General features: G+C 44.3%; 1 long non-coding RNA gene across 1 annotated transcript; it reads left to right on the forward strand.

Annotated features, from left to right (window-relative positions):
• The first annotated feature begins 5592 nt into the window (after nucleotides 1-5592).
• LOC149917139 (uncharacterized) lies at nucleotides 5593-16944 on the forward strand. Its single transcript, XR_016468606.1, has 3 exons — nucleotides 5593-5888; nucleotides 6110-6175; nucleotides 16656-16944. It is a non-coding gene; the product is annotated as an uncharacterized LOC149917139 (long non-coding RNA).
• Nucleotides 16945-17276: the final 332 nt, after the last annotated feature.

Here is a 17276-nt window from a genome sequence, read left to right on the forward strand (position 1 = left end):
GCAAGCGTGCAGGGAGAGAGAGGAGAATGGGCATGTGCTCTGCAGGAATGGCCTACTCCCATCCCAGACCAGGGCATGATGGAAGGGAAAACTGCTATTATTGTCATTTATAAATACCATCCTGCCATTCATAAATGAGTATTGCTGACGTTCATAGCAGTTAGAATGAGGAGAACCCAGCTAAATAAATGAGTCTTTAATTTGGATGGCTCTCTGAACCATGAAAGCTGCTTCACTTAGCTACCTGCTTGTAATCTTCATCAGCTGAAGTTTTGTACCTCAGCCTTTAAAAATATTTTGCAGTCAACCAACATTAAGCTTGCAGCACTCAGCCTTGTATCACCACTTCCAGTCTTGAAAAATAGAGTTTGATTCCTCTAATCTATGCAAGAAAGCTGCATTAGCATCAATTGCCTTTACAGTACATTAAAGTAGATCACATTTAACACATTAACACCACCAAGACATTTGCATTACATTGGCAATTGCATTTGTTAGTTTCTTGAAAGAGACAATGCACCCTGTCTTGTGCTAGATACCATATACAAGCACACACACACACACAAAATAAGTGCTCGTGTATTTATTTCAGTGATATTTCAGTCTCTGCTGCATTGACTAACACAGCTCTCAGCTGGCTAACTGCTGTCTGCCTGTGGCTCATTACCTGTTAGTGCTGTGGCCTTCAGCTTCACAGCTCCTCACACTGAACTGATGCACCCCAGAGGAGCCTTGCTTCCCTTGTTCAAATCCTAAGCCAAGATTTCTGCAGACATTGAATCTCTCTTTAGGTGCGTCATTGCCTTTATATATGCAAGAGGCTCATTATCCTTTTTCTTTTGGGATCAAACATGTCAGAAAGGGCTCGTGTTGTGTGGCCATCCTGGATGTTTGTATTCATGGTGGATGCAGTGATGTGATGCTGAAGTTCACTTCACGTGCCGTGCATCGCAGGCTCTGCTGTACATTGACCAAGGCAGAGATGCCTGTACAACTGGAGAAATCCCATGTAACAGCACATGCCCAATGAGATGGGGCCCAAGGTGCCTCCAGGCCACTCCCCTCCTTTTTGCCATGGAACCATTGGCTTCCTAAAGTTATAAGCATGGCTATACACTCTGCCTGTTCTCCAACAGCAGACTTAAAAAATACATATAAAAATTTGACTGTAAAATCTTTCACTGTTGACATCCAGTGTTCATTCACTGCATATGTGACCACCATTTGACTTTCATCAACCCATGGGTATATGTATATGTTGTTTCTAGATGATCAGCAGTAGTATGCTGAATATTAAAACCGAGCTGAACGTTTTGGGTTTTCAGGTTTTAATCAGGCACTGTGTAAATACTGGCCAATGCTATGCTGTTCAGGCACTTCTGCAAGGTGCAGCTGGAACTCTCTATGATGGGAAATGTCTGTAGGCTGTCTGCATGCCGGGTTTTTAATGAACTGCATCCAGAGAACGCTCTCATTTAAAAAAAAAAAAATGAATATTCTTCACGACTGTATCCCACTGTTAGAGAAATTTGCTTTGATCCACATTTAATTTGGCAGTGCATCATCAGGAGTTCTCCATGCGCCCCGCCACTTCTTGGCTTCAGGATTGTTTTTGCTTAGGTTGGAACTGCTTTGGGCTGTGTTTCCCAAGTATGGCACTGCACGTAATCCTGAACCCACCTCGCTCAGTGGGCTGCTCTGTGCTGCTGAGGGCATTTTCACCCTCTCCTGTTCCACCCCGTGCTCTTTGCCTGTGGAAATCCAACTCTATTGGTGCCAGTTGCGGTGGGGTGGGATGGCTCTGTTTGTGATCTAGGAGAGGCAGTGAGCCCAGTGCTCCAGGGACATTTCTGCACTAAAGCTTTTCTTGAAAGGAACACGTTTCCCTCAGTTTGTTAATAAACCTGTGTAATGATTCAGTCCAGCATTAAGCCCGGCTGAACGCCTTTTTATTGGCTTCCCCTTAGAAATCTGCTTTGTTAATCCACTTTAATAAGATAATTTTAGCATCTGTGCTGTATCACGTGTGTCGTGGATCTCAAAAGTAGCTGGTAGCCACCACAGCCACACTGTGTCCATCCTTCTTCTCCTCAAGCTTCTGAACATATCTGTTGGTTTTGTTTTAGGGCTGATTTGAAAGGAAGCTTTTCACACAGAGGGTGGTGATGCACTTCAACAGGATGCCCAAGGAGGCTGTGGATGTTCGACTTCTGTCTTGCATTCCTATATTGAAACCCACTTGTTTTAGTCTGCATTACATGACGTCGGGGAGGAAAGCTGGAGTTGACCACACTGCGGTTAAACCCACATCGTAAATCACTGTTCAGAAGAGCGTGTGGGAGGGCACGACTGCTGGATGCTTCTTCAGAGCACAGATGGATTTTGCAGTCTTGGCAAGACTTCGTTAAAAAAGGTACAAAAAAATTGAATGATTAAGATTTTTAGTAGCAGTCTTGAGAGACCCTTTTACCAAAGGAATTATGTCAGGTGGCATTAGTGGTTCTGACAGAAATGGATTATATCCAGTACCTAGAATCGTAGAATGGCTTGCGTTGGAAGGGATCTCAAGGATCATCAACTTCCAACCCCCCTCTGCAGGCAGGGCTGCCAACCTGCATATCTAATACTAGACCAGGCTGCCCAGGGCCCCACCAATCTGGCCTTGAACACCTCCAGGGATGGACGGGGCATCCACAGCCTCTCTGGGCAGCTGTTCCAGCACCTCATCACTCTCATAGTAAAGAACTTCCCCCTGACATCCATCCTCAATCTTCCCTCCCTCAACTTAAAACCATTTCCCCTTGTCCTGCTATTGTCTGCACTTTCAGAGAGTTGATTCCCCTCCTATTTATAGGCTTCTTTTAGGTATTGAAAGGCTGCAGTGAGGTCACCCCGCAGCCTTCTCTTCTCCAAGCTGAACAAGCCCAGCTCCCTCAGCCTGTCTTCATAGGGGAGGAAACAGCTGACCTGACAGCTTAAGAGCCTTTTTTGCTTGGAAAAGCTTTTAGGATGTTAGAAGATGGTGGGACTTTCAGTGACGTTCCACCAAATCGCCATTTCTCCATGTGAACATCTGTATGGTGTCGATCGCCACGATAGAAACTCACTAAGATTACATTTATCTGCACTCTCACTTTTCTTTAGGCACTGAAGTTCTTTGCAGGATGGCTTAAAAGGTCACTGCAGTGCTGCGTTGGTTATTGCTAAATCACGTCTGAGTTTTGAGATTGGCTAGGCAGTGTCTTTTTTATTGTTCTACCACTTGCTGTATTTTCAGGAGATTACTTTCATGAAATAGAGTTGTGTTGAACTCCTTATTCACAGGCTCTTACATAATGGCATGTATTTTCCAAAGGGAAAGTGATATATCCTATGATTATCATCGTGTGCCTGGGATAGGGGAAGGAGTGAGAAATAGCTAAAAAGGCCAAATGAAAATTCTAGCTTATTTCTAACTCTCTAATGCTCAAAGCCCTTTAGAAATCTTTGGAAACTTCTGATGAAAATCCATTTTGTCATTAAATCTATGCCTGTATTACAAATGGAGAGCTTTCACCCTGTTTGAGTAAAAGGATTATTTCAGACCTTGATGAAATGCAGTCCTTGGCTTCTGCCTGGCGTACGTGGGCAAAGCTGTGGTCGGTATTTCAAGCTGGAAAGGATAATAAAAGCTTATGTTCCTGTCCTGCAGTGTAGGAATTTACCTGGAGAACTGGATGCTATCTGCAGCAGTGTGCAGAGGGGCTCCCTGGCTATGCCAACAGCTGAATGTGTGATTTGGGTAAATGGTGGCATCTCCCAGCACGTGCCAAAGGACTCCAGTACTTTTTGTTCATAACGTGAATTTAAAAAAGAGTGTATTCTAAATATTAGTTATCCCAGAGTTTGTGCTGCTTTCCCACCTCTGTGGTATCAGAGTGCTTCTCCAAACCTGGCTGGCCAGCAGCTGGATGGGTGCTGGGATGTGGAGCACCCAATACAGTGTAAGCACAGTGCAAAACTCACTGCCAAAAGGTTCTACAAAGGTCTTGAGTGAGGCTAGGAAGAGAAGGATGGGATAATCAGACGTTATTGAGCATGATAGCATGGAATCACTGTGTCCCTAGGATGTTAATTGCTGAGGACTATGGTTTTTCTTACAGCCAGGAATGTCTGTGTGTGGGTTTTGTTTCTACTTTCCCTAAGTGTACGGTACTGTGTTGCTGAGCTGTGCTGAGGGAGGGCAGGTGGTCTTGTTTGGGTCTGTGCTGAGGGAGGATATTGCCAGAGGAATCTAAAGAGGATGCCTGGGCAGGTCTGAAGGGGTCTGTCCTCAGGATGGTGAAGTTCAATATCACATCCTTGTAGCATATGTACACATACATATATGTGTGTGTGTGTGTGTGTAAGTATCTATATACATGCTTATTTCTCCTCCTCCAGAAAGCATCCCAAAGGTGAAGCAATCAGCAGAAGCTTTGAGCACTGTCTGTGCAACAAGTATTTGTGTTGCATAGCCACTGTCTTCAAAAACATGACCTTTATTACAAAGCAGCTGAAAAGAAAGCTTAATAGAGCTTGAAACTGAGCTCTTGGCCATGGCACATAGCTCACAGAAGTCTCGAAAGCACAGTTCTCCTGCTGACCCTTTTTGCTGTCTGATCATGCCCACATGCTCTGTGACCATCCAGCAGCACCCCACGTAGAGGAAAGGAAGCCAAAGGATGCTCTGTGTCTGATGTGCTATGGAGAGCTGTTGGTCAGGTGAGTGTGCAGTGCAGACACCACAAGCCCATCTCAGCTGAAGTCATAGTTTCCTCACCTGTGCCAGGCATTGTGCTGCTGTCCTCCTTGGCACTGAGCACCAATATGTGCTTTAGCTGTTGGCTGTGCTCACACCGAGTTCAGAGGCTGCCATACTAAGTGACCACATGAGCACGTCCTTTTCCAGCTAATGGGCCGCTTAGAAAGCTGCATGCATTAAAGTCTCAATAAATGGGGACTGCGAACTTTTGGAGGCAGTTTGAGGGACTTTTCATGTATGTAAATATGGAGTGCAGCAGTCCTGCCTCGCTCCCAGGCTGCTTCCTTCAAGTACTGAAAGAGCTGTATTTAGATTTACACTATCAGATTTCTTGGGAAAGAGATACGAGACAAAGAAACAAAGCAGAAGAATAATACTGAATGTGTTCTTGGGAAGACCAAATCCCTTCTCACTGAATGCGTGCTGAGATAATCAGATAAGCAAAATGATTTCAACCTCCCTTTCCCAATATAAGAAGCATTTAGTCAAATTTGCCCTGATTGTATAGCAATGCATTACTAACAGGACTTAATGGAAGCTTTCTAAAGTCACAGCGTGTTGTTAGAAGCAGAAATTATGGAAGGTGTGCCTATTAAGGCTCACCACGCACCTGCACTGTCTTTGTGTTTATAAAGATCAGAAGTCGGATGTCTGAATTCATACCTAATTATGACACTAATTGATAGAGGGATGTTCGAGGCAAAAGGAAAGAAGAACTTAAAAGACAATTTGTTCAAATTTTGGTGATTGAGCAAATCAAGGATATGCTCGACGCTTGCTGCTGTGCAATAGGCTGCGATCAAGGGTACTTCAAAAAGCAATCGTGGTCGTTGTGCTGTTTTCTCTAACACAGAAGATTACGGACTTAAGAATAGAAGGGAAGAGTGAGAGCAAAGCAGCCGAGAAGCTGTAGCAATGACTCTTTGATTCTTGGGTGAGGATGGGACAGGAGCTCAGTCCGCCCCAAGCAGCGGTGAGCAGCCGGCCCGCAGAGCTGATAGACCCGAACTGGAAGGAACCCACAGCGATCGTCGAGTCCGACTCCCAGCCCCACACAGCACAGCCTAAAACCACACTGCCTTCAATCTCACATGGGGCACAACAGGTAAAAGCAAGGGAACACAGACCCAAGAAAGCACGGCTTCAATTGTTTTTAGGGCTTTTCATGCCTTTCTATCTGCCCAACAGATTATTGCAGGCATGATAACTTTTAGCTGTTTTGACTCTTGTAAATATTGGTTTCTTCCTTTTTTTTTTTTTTTATTTTTTTCTTTTTTTTTTTTGGTTTTCTTTTCCGGTACCTCGTTGCCTCCATCTCCACCTCAGCTCGCTGCCCTGTGCTGAGTCTCCTCTTGGCGGCAGGACAAGAAAGCCATGAGAACAAGGCACCAGGTGGGTGGCTGCTCACATCGGTTCTTTGAGCTTAAAGAGCTGCGGTGTCACAGGGCGATGTTTGTCACAGGGCAGTGTTACAGGGCGATGTTTGTTGTAGGGCTCCGGGGTTCCCTGCCCTCAGGCCACCCCCCCGTGTCCTCCTCCCTCCTGCCTGCTGAGCTCCGAGGGATGGATGATGTCTGCTGCAGGAGATGGGTTTGTCCTGGGGGATCTGTTCTGCACGTACGTCATATATTTGACAGGCACAAAGCGGGCGCTTTTCATTCTCATGCCATTCAAAAGACTGATCCGGCTCGTTCTCAGAGCTGTGCAACGTTTCGCAAGGCTGTTCAAGGTGAATTTTCTCAGTTATATCGCAGTGTCAAAAGTGAAGAGAAAGAATCACCTAAAGGTAACGAGTGCTGAGACAAAATAAATACATATGATCTTCCGCACGCGGTTTGCTTGCAGCTATTGTATTAAACTCTTCTAATGTATCCGGGAGGAGTTTAGACTGGCAGTCAAGGCTGGATAAAGTGTTTGCTAAGGGATTTAATGCAAAAGGCTTGTTTGGAAGGTCACAGCTACTTCTGAGTGCGTAAGAACAGCAACAATAGCACCAGCAGAATAAGTGCGAGCTGGCAGCGACGGGCAGTGCGTGCAGACACAACTCTAGAGGGAGAGCAAATCTCACTTTCTGAGCCGAGCGATGCGTCTTGTTTAGCAATGTGATATTTCTTCAGTGTCTGAATCTTTTGAACTTCGTGTTTTACCACTGCCTGAAGAGTTGAATTTGGAAATACTGATAAAAAAACAAAAAAAACAACAACAACCAAAAAACAAAAACTGAGCTGCTGCTGTGGTATGGATATATATATAGAGAGAGCTATAGGGCTTACCAAACACATTAGAAGTTTTCCTTTAAACAACAAGAGTTTGAGTCTCAGGGCGCTATGCGGATGTGCAAAAGCAATCCTGAAAGCTGTTTTCCCAGCCGCGGTCAGAGAGGGGCACATCTGCTTGCTTTTGTGTCTTAGCTTAATGAATGTGCAGTGCTTGCTCTGGGGAGGCTGGTCCATTGTGACTTGCCTTGCAAATGATTTGCCTGACAAAAGAAAAGCGATCGTGTGAATGCCAGTGGGTGATCTGTGCCATTTTATCGGCTCCTTGGATTGCCCTCAATGGGGGATGGTTATAAACTGAGACAGGAAAGGTTTAGGTTGGATATGAGGAGGAAGTTTTTCAGCCAGAGGGTGGTGAGGCACTGAACAGGTTGCCCAAGGAGGCTGTGGATGCCCCATCCCTGCAGGCATTCAAGGCCAGGCTGGATGTGGCTCTGGGCAGCCTGGGCTGCTGGTTGGTGACCTGCACACAGCAGGGGGTTGGAACAGGATGAGCACTGTGGGCCTTTGCAACCCAGGCCATTCTAGGATTCTATGTGTTCAGTGGAACTTAGATAAATAGCCCCGTCTTTAAGGATGCGCTGTGCTCTGTGATGCGCAAAATAAGCACAGCAATGAAAGGAATGTTTCACCACTTTTAACTGTTGTTGGTCTGAGAGCATGAGGCGGAGATGTGAAGAGGGACTTATTTGGTAAAATTAAGCTCGAGTGAAAAAAAAACTGGCAGTGAAATGAAGCCAACAGCGGGGTAATTAGCTTCTCAATTATTTAAAAAAAATGAATTATGCGCTGACGGTGAAGTGCATTCAGCACAACATAACCCAACCCGTTTAAAGCTGTTCTGCGTGAAGCAGTGAAACTTGTCTAATGAATTAGTTGGATTAAGAAGGAGTTACTGCAGTCCCTTGTGGGCACAGGTAGAGGAAATGCTGCATCTGTGCTCTGCATAGCGCTCTGCTCGGGCTGTTTGAGCACCTGGCATCACCCCCAGCTCCGTGGTTCTCTGGAGCCTTTCCATCATCACATGCAACAACAGTGTCCTGCTCCCTTCCCTTCTGTTATGTGCTGTGGTTCTGAGTGCTCAGTTCTTGGCAGCAGTGGCACTCTTGGCACGCTCATGTCTTCATGATATAAGCAGACCTTTGCAATTTCTGCAGCCTTTGCTCGTCTCCAAGCTCCAGTGAGCAGAACTGTAGCAGGCCCAGCAGTGGTTGGGAGCAGGACCTTATCAAGGAACATTTGTGCTGCTCTTGCTGGCAAGCATCTGTGACCCCAACCAATGCAGGGAATGAAGCACTGGGGACAGGCAGAGCTGAGTCCAGTTAAACAGAGAACTTAAAGGGTTGTTTGGATTCAGTTCTGCAATCATTTCTTACTACATGTCTCCCATATTTGCAAGAAAACAGTTTCACGTTTAAGATTGCATGTGTTTATGCTCAGACCCAATTCTGCAAATTTTGTGACACAGCCTTCTCCTGAGTACCCTCTGTTCAGTGTCATGTTGTGTCTATGGAAATAATAGTGTTTTTAACTTCAATCGTGTATTCAACATGTCAGCAAGGGAGCATCTATATTCATAGCTTCTTCCACAGATTTATTGAACTTCTCAGGTTACGGAAGCCACAACCAAAAAAACATATTTCTCAAATATTGTTTGATTCATAAAGTCCTTAATTGCTCAGTTATTGCTCACTAATGCTCGTGGTACTGCTGTAATTGAAGCAGTAAGAGGTTTCTCTTCATTTAGTGCCAAAACAAATGTGAAACATTAAACCCCTGTGGGTGCAGATTATTGCAGGCACAACCTGAAATTGTTGAAAGATGAGATTTATGACAACCAGCATTGCTTCCATTGTCAAAAAATCTTGACTGTGAAGTTAACCCTTTCTGGTACTGAACAAGGTACTTCTCATACTGAAGAAAATGGTGCTCCCTTCTCTACTCCAACATGCCTAGAAGCAACACACTGCTTCTAGGGCTTCAACTTCCCAATGCCTAAAACCCTTGTAAAGCTGGTTGCTGACATTCCTTAAGTGATTCCTTAAGATGTGAAGAATCTTCTTCCATTGTTGAGAGTTCAAGAAGTACTGTTCTCTGAGACAAACATTCTGGGAAAATCATAGAATCATCACTGAATCATAGAATGGCTTGGGTTGGAAGGGATCTCAAGGATCATGAAGCTCCAACCCCATGCTGCAGGCAGGGCCACCAACCTCCCCATTTAATACCAGCCCAGGCTGCCCAGGGCCCCATCCAACCTGGCCTTGAACACCTCCAGGGATGGACGGGGCATCCACAGCCTCTCTGGGCAGCTGTTCCAGCACCTCACCGCTCTCATAGGAAAGAATTTCCCCCTGACATCCAACCTCAATCTTCCCTCCCTCAACTTAGAACCATTTCCCCTTGTCCCGCAGTTATCTACCCTTTCAGAGAGTTGACTCCCCTCCTGTGCAAACGTCTCAGATTTCAGAGGTTTGGAGGAAGGTTATGGTGGAGATATCTGGAAAAGAAACACGTGGCAAAAGGTGGATCCCGCAGAGCTACACAATTTTTGTGTTTCTCATCAATCCTCACTGTGTGCTTCCTTACAGATTTTTAATTTGTCTGCAAGACTGTAAAACAGAATTCCTCCTCTAAGAATTTCATAACATGAAAGAACTTTCTCAATTATTTTACTAAAATCGCTGGGACTAAAATGCTGATCTTTGAATAGATTTGAAAGAAAATCCTGTTTTTAGAAGATAAAGGGCCTGGAGCTTCCCAAATGGAATATGAAGGAAGGCTGAGTAACCTGGGTCTGTTCAGCCTGAGGAAAAGACAGCTGAAGGGAGATCTGTTAAATGTTTATGAATATCTAAAGGGAGATGAGATGAAAATAGATGAGGCCAGGCTCTTATTGGTGGTGTATAGTGGTAGGACAAGAAGACTTGAACATAGGAGGTTCCATACAAAAATGCAGAAGAACTTCTTTGTGTTAAGGACAATGGAGCACTGGAACAGATTGCCCAGAAAGGTGGTAGAGTATCTTTATATGGAGATACTCAAGACAAGGCTGGACGCCGATCTGTGTGACCTATTATGGTGTATCTGCTTTAGCAGAGAGCTGGACTCAATGGTCTCTTGAGGTCCCTTCCAACCCCTGTGACTCTGTGTGATTCTGTCTGTAAACCTCTATGGAGTAAACGTTGCTGTGGATTGCTGTGCAACTTACAGCCTGCGTCTGACTTCAGCAAAAGAAACCCCAACAAAACAAAAAACCCTTGAGAAAATGTTGTAGTACCTGCATAGAGGTCGTAAGTCCCTTTCTTCCAATTCCATCCCATGTTTGATTAGTATTTATTTAATGACACCCATACGGTGGTTTTTCTGTATAGCATAGAATATTTTTTCTTTTATATAGTTAAAAATAATTTGCTTTCTTCATTAGAGTTTACAGACTCTCCAACTCTTAATAGCTTGATGGCCATTGTCGTGCCTGACAACATAATTGAGTAATTTCTTTGGCACTTGGCAGTGTTTAATGTCCAACACTACAGTGAAGCTGCTTTTTCTTTTGTCCTCTTCATCCGTAAGACAAAGGAACGTGCCTCATGTTGTGCCAGTTGTGAGCGCCTCTGTTGTTAGTTAATAGCTTACACAGTTAACAGCTTACACTTAGGTTGCTTAATTGGATGTTATTTCTTCTAGAAACCTTAATGCAAGTCCAGTGCATTTCAGACTTCCCTGAGCAGTTTTGTAATGTTTTGCCTTCTCTTTAGAAATTACAGGAAGTTTGCTTGATGCTATGAAATCAATGCCTACTATTTGCTGTTCAATATTTGCTTTCTCCATGCAGCTGCACGGTGAGTCCGTAACATCAGTTTTCCTTTGAGATGCTGTCTTTGGCCAACTGATGCTGGTGGAGGAGCTGCAGAAGGCACACGGTAGTGAGGACAGCATGGAAACCCACTCAGCCCTCACCTGCCATACAGACAAGCTTTGTGCAGCTGGACCAGCCTGATCTGATGGGAAGATGTGACACTGAGGGATTTAGTTTCTGGGCATGGTGAGGGTAGGTTGACAGGTGAATTTGATGATCTTAGAGGTCTTTTCCCACCTCTGTGATTCTAAGATCCGTGTGACTGCTGGTGTGTGGGATGCACTTCTGCTGGCTCCCATGGTCCTGCACCAGTTAACCTTACCAGTGTGTGTGCCTTGGAACGCTTCCTGGTTGTATTTGATGTGCCATTAAAGAGTTGTAATTTTCCAAGTTGAGAAAATAAATGTGTAGGCAGCACTAAAATTGAGTCCAAGAGCAACACAGGGTGGGAAATAAGATGCAGGCTGGTTTTAGATAGAAGAGATTTGATCTTCTAGCATGGTGATTACGGAATAATTTACAAAAAAGAAAAGTAGATAATGTATCCAGTGGTGATAATCTTGGTCTGATAACCATGAGATTTGATTTCATAAATTGAACTGTTGATTCTTCAAGCGAAATGATGCACTCACAAATAAATAGCCCATCCATCGATTAATAATTGATGCTTGTGTTGCAGCTTCCTGAATAATTCAGGCTTGTATCTTCCCTCTGCTTGGACCACACTTCTTTCTTGTGCTCCTCACTTCTCCCTTCCAGGCTGGTTAGTGTCTCTCCGCCTTTTTCCTTTGCTTCTTTTATCAACAATATTTGAACTGATAAAAACCACAGCCAAAACTGAGCAAAACTGCCAAGTTAAAAACAGGCTTTCACACCATAAAATAAGATTTTATTGAGGTTTTCAGGGAAGAAGTCAAAGTTGAGAATCATATTAATTGAAGCCTGAAATGAATGGCTATTGCAATATCACAGAATCATAGAATGGCTTGGGCTGAAAAGGACTATAATCATCATCTGCTTTTGACCTCCTGCTATGTGCAAGGTCACCAACCACCAGACCAAGCTGCCCAGAGCCACATCCAGCCTGGGAAGGAGTTTCCAGAGCATCCCATTGCAGGCTGGTGGGATGCTGACTGCACAGGTTGGGCTCCAAGCTCTGCTCTGCCGCTTGGGTGGCAATCTGTCCCCTGCTGCTGCATTGTGTGTCACAGCCAAAGCACGATGCCTCTTTCAGCAATTTCTTTAAAGACAGGAGGTGTATCAGACACATCTGGAGCGCAGATGTGTGTCTTGTTGCTTTCAGTTCCGTGAGGATGGTGACTGTTTGGATAGATTGAAAAGTGAACCATCTTAAAACGCCTCTTTCTGCCCAAACCAGGAAAGGACAGTCTGGTATAGCAGCAAGGGAAGTGCTACAGTATAGTTGGGATGAAAAAGGAAGGAAGATTCATAATTGGTTATTTATTTGTTTATCTGTTATGCTGTTGAATGCCAAGATAGAAACATGAATTTATTTTAAACTGACCTCTGGAAAAGAGTTCTACTTAAGGGAAAAAAAACCTCCAGTGTCAAGAAATGTGACATTTGTTTTCCAGCTTTGTGCTCCATCTTAAGCACCATGTTTCAAAGATGTTTAGTTCAGACATCAGTCACAAAGAGTGTTTTGTATCCTGCACAGAATTCAGATTTGCTGATAAGTGGGGATGACTTCAATTTCACCCTTCTTTTTTTTCTTTTCGGGGTTTAGGGGAAATTATAAGGGATACACACAAAGGTTGACTTGTGTGCTAATGTCGGGTGCTGGTCCATTTTGGCTGAGCAAGTTCTAATGCCTGCTTGTGTAAATAGTGCAGGATGCACCCACACGAGTGTGGACTCTGCCTTTAAATTTTATCCCTGCGTGTCAATACAAATCCTCTTCATGTTGAGAGCAAGACTTAGAAATTTAACTCCACGTGCATTTATCACTTCTTCTTCTTATTATTTTTTTATTTATTTTATTATTATTATTATTATTTTAATTGTGAATGCATTTCAAATACTTATGATGGTAAAATGTTAAAAAAGTGGGTAATTTTCCTGGTGTTCAACCTATGAGATCCCCTGAGAATTTGCCATTGGGCAACCTCACAGCAAACCGTTGCTGTGCTGTAAGCAATCTGTAAAGGGCATAGAGGAGAGCTGTGCTCTTCAGGCTGCCCAGAGAGGCTGTGGATGCCCCGTCCATCCCTGGAGGTGTTCAAAGCCAGGTTGGATGGGGCCCTGGGCAGCCTGGGCTGCTATGAAATGTGGAGGTTGGTGGCCCTGCCTGTGGTGGGGGGGAGGTTGGAACTTCATGATCCTTGAGGTCCCTTCCAACCAGGACCATTCTGTGATTCCACGACTCTGTGATTCTTGAGATGTGTGGCAAAGAATTCTCCAGAAGCCAAGTGCCCTCCAAGATTTGCATAGGAAAGACCTAGTGAAAGACTTGGGCCAACCACAGCCTATTCTGAACATGAAATAGCTGGGACTTGGAGTGCTCTCTCCAAGACTTTAAGTGCAGGGTTGAACTGAAAGAAAGCAAATATGTTCATGCTTTTCAACACATTAATTTTCCAGTTCTCGTATAATTCATCCATGCCATGCAGACGCCAACAATTTAAAATAATTGTGGAGTGAATACCTAGAAGCAGAGTGTGTGTCACGTTGAGTTCCTTTGGTGGGACTGAATCACTCTTCTTTATTGTACTTGCCTGTTACATCAAATGTAAATGGACGTGAAAGGTGTAATTTCCCTGGAGACTGAACCGACACTTTTGTCAGGTTTGGCCCTGCATCCTGTCATTCTGTTTTGCTCTCTGTCTGATTTTGTCAAGTATCTGTCTGAGCTTTCCATTGATAGTTACACGATTGCCTGAAGCTCTACTAATTAATAATTAGCGTTCACTTTTCTCTCCTGCTTCTCAATCCAGCACTATTGTTGTGGCCTCTGGCAGAGCTGCTGCCTGTAAAGGTGCTGAGCCAGGTCCCTCATACAGCAGAACTGTCACTGCTCATTAAGGGATGCTCTGTTGGACCATCTGCACAATGCAGTTTGTCCCTTGTTTTCTCTGTGCCAGGGACACCACTGAGAGACTTGCTCCTTCCTGCCCCATTCTGCCTTGCAGCAATGGCCAAACCATGGCCCCATGAGGTCGCTCCTTGAGGTGTGATGTGGGGTTCAGCTCTGATTCCCACTGTGAGCTCACGTGCTCCCTCACAGCACCATTTGAGGAGCTACATTTGTGGCTTCTTCAGGTGCAGCTCTGAATGATATCATCCCATAAAAATCTCTCAAAATATGTATTTTAGAAACAAGTTGGGGCTATATATTCAATACAGAGGGTGTGGATGGATATCAACGGTCTACACTGAGAAAAATTCTATCTCTGCTGAGGCTCTGGGGAAGATTTTCTGCATGCAGTTGGTGTGGAGTTGAGGCTGTGAGGCTGTTTTCCATGTGAGGTACTTGGTTAGGAATGCAAGTGAAATATTGAGGTAATGTGAGCAGGATGATTTTCGCTTTCCCAAGTAGTTCTGTTGGAGAACCTGCCCTGTAGCAAATCTAAGTACAATTCCCGTTCATTAAACACGATGACAGAGCATTAAAATTTAAAATAAGTTCTATGCAGGGAGTCCAGGCTCTGAGTGCACCTCCTGCATTTCGGTTAAATACGTTTTGGTTCTGACCATTGCTTTGATTTGCATTTTTCTTTCTCTGCTCAGTAGCAGCACAAAGAGCCTCCTGAAGTTCGTGTAATGGCCCTGTTGGCTTCAGAAGGTTTTGGAATAGTCTCTAAATGAAAAACTGATCCTAAACAGTGGGTCTGCATTATGATTATGAAAGGATATGCACACATATGTATACATCTGTAAAGTTTTTATTTACTGTTGCCTAAGATGTTCCTGGTCACAGCTGTTCAGAAAAATATACTTTGTTTTTCATAACACCAGATTCGCTTCAGTTATAAAATCTGCGCTGTGATTCCTTACTGAAAGTGCTGAGAGAGGCTGTTGTCCCTGAACTGAACAGAGAAGCTTCATGATGACAAAGCTTCTGTGACACTAAGGCCGTGCAATCCTCTTTAGTTCCCACTTCAGGGTTCATTCTGCTCCGTCAGTGCAGCCGTTGATGTCTGTGGTCCCTCAGCAGCGAGTCGTGTCAGGAGCGCTGCAGCAATAAGCGCGGCTGCTAATGGAAGAGTCAGTGGGGTCTTGCAACAAAGCTACAGTTTGCCTGATGACCCGAGGATCTCATGAAGGGAGCTAAAATGTCAGAGAGAGGGCTAAAGTTGGTAGTTCTGGTTACAGCCCATCATCATGCTCGTGAAGGTCAGCACTTCCATGGAACTGGAGGGCAGTGCAGGTTGCCCAGGGCTTGGCTGTGTTCAGGTAGCTCCATCCCAGGGCAGCAGCCGCCAGAGGAACTGGTGCAGTGCATCACGTTATTTTTACAAACCAAGAAGGAAATGACATTTGAATACTGTCCAGTTTCCCATGTTAGAACCAAAGCACAGAATTATTGAAATTATTTTTGTCATTTTATTTTAAAAGATTTACTATTAAACCTCATTCAAGCTTTAATAAGTCAGTTTTATAATATATAATAACTTCATTCTCAGGCCTTAGGAAAGATATCCATAGCTTGTCATATTTATTTGCACAGAACCATAGGGCAGTTTGAGTTGGAAGGGCCCTTAAAGGTCCCCCAGTTCGGCTCCTTGCAATGAACAGGGGCTTGACTATTCATTCAGACTAACTCTAAATTTGCCATGAAACGCATTCTAGCTTTCGACATTTGTCCTCACATTCTGCAGTGTTTTGAAAATCTTGAAGCTGTTTTTTTTTAAAGGTATCCATCAAGCTCTTTTCCTGCCAGAAATTCAGATATGGCTATTACTTTTGTGCTTCACTCCACATATAAATAAGATGTCGCTGTGAGCTGAAATGCCCATTTAAGTACGAGAAAACACAATTCGCATTTTTGCCATTTCTGGAAGGCTTGTCTGTTTGCAGCGATGATGTAAATATGATAGATACATTTAAGTGAAAGACTCAGTATGTAGGTGCAGGTTATGGCAAATGGAGTGTTAGATCCCCGTTCGCTGGAGTGGAAGGCATTGAAGTTAATATTTCTAAAGAAAAACCATTCGGTGATGCTACAAGTGTTCCTTTGGTTACCAGAGGACAAAACCTGGAGCACGATCTCTTCTTGCTGTTTCTGGAAGTTTCTTCAGTGCTTGGTGTGTGATGAGTGTGGGACTGCTGTACAGAGCTGAGAATCCAGAGCACAGACAGATGTGATTTTGGTGTTTGCTGGCAGGGTGAGGAGCAGAAGATGAGGTTGTATCTCTCCTTCAAAGGCCACTGAGAGATGTGTGGGATGTGGGACCCCCCTCTCTGTGCACCACAGGGCAGAACTGGGTCCTGCTGATGGATGCTCCTGTTGAAATGGGAAACTTTCTGGACCTCTTCTGGTCTCTAAAGGTGAAGCCACATGCAAGGTGCCTGTTGAACGAGAACTTGCTGCTCTCTTTTCCATTTGCTTACTGACACCATCTCTCTTTTTTTCTCAGATCTTTTCCTAGTCTCCTTTTTTCCCCCTCAAAAGTACTGTTAAATGTAGTAGTGCCTTTAGTGGAAATAGGATTGATCCTCTCTTTCCTTTCCCCCTCACAGATTTCTGCTCTTAGTTTATTTTCATCCACTGTTTTAGGACAAGGACTGGAGATGGCAGAACCTGAGTGGGACTGATGTGAAGAGGCAGTCAGGTCCAGTTGGGTGTCGACTCCTGCTGTGAATGTCCAACTCCCATTGCAGTCCAGGTCAAGTTCTTACACCATCACCATCTGTCCGGGTGCTCCTGCAGCAGAACCCTGTGCAGGAAGCATAGGTTGCTTCAGAAACAGAAAATATTGCAAAGGAAAATTGAAAGAATAGATTCAATACTTCTGTTTTATGTCTACTCATGCGCGCCCTGCTCTCAGACCTGATGGCACATCAGTGTTCACAATGGCCACCCCATGGAGTAATACTCAGCCTGTGGGGCAGCACTGATCTCAGAAGTTACCTTCATTCTTGTATTGCTTTTGAGAAGCAGTTTTTGTCTTATGTGCTCTCCTTTTTGATTTTCTGTTTTATAGTCATAGAATCATAGAATCATAGAATTGTTCAGATTGGAACAGACCTTAAAGATCAAGTCCAACCACAACCTAGCCATGCTCCCCTAACAACCCTCTGCTAAATCACGGCCCTGAGCACCACATCCAAATGGCTTCTAAACACATCCAGGGATGGTGACTCAACCACCTCCCTGGGCAGCCCATTCCAGTGCTTA

Source organism: Phasianus colchicus, chromosome 8 (assembly GCF_987193195.1).
Source record: "Phasianus colchicus chromosome 8, bPhaCol1.hap1.1, whole genome shotgun sequence".
Lineage (NCBI taxonomy): Eukaryota > Metazoa > Chordata > Aves > Galliformes > Phasianidae > Phasianus > Phasianus colchicus.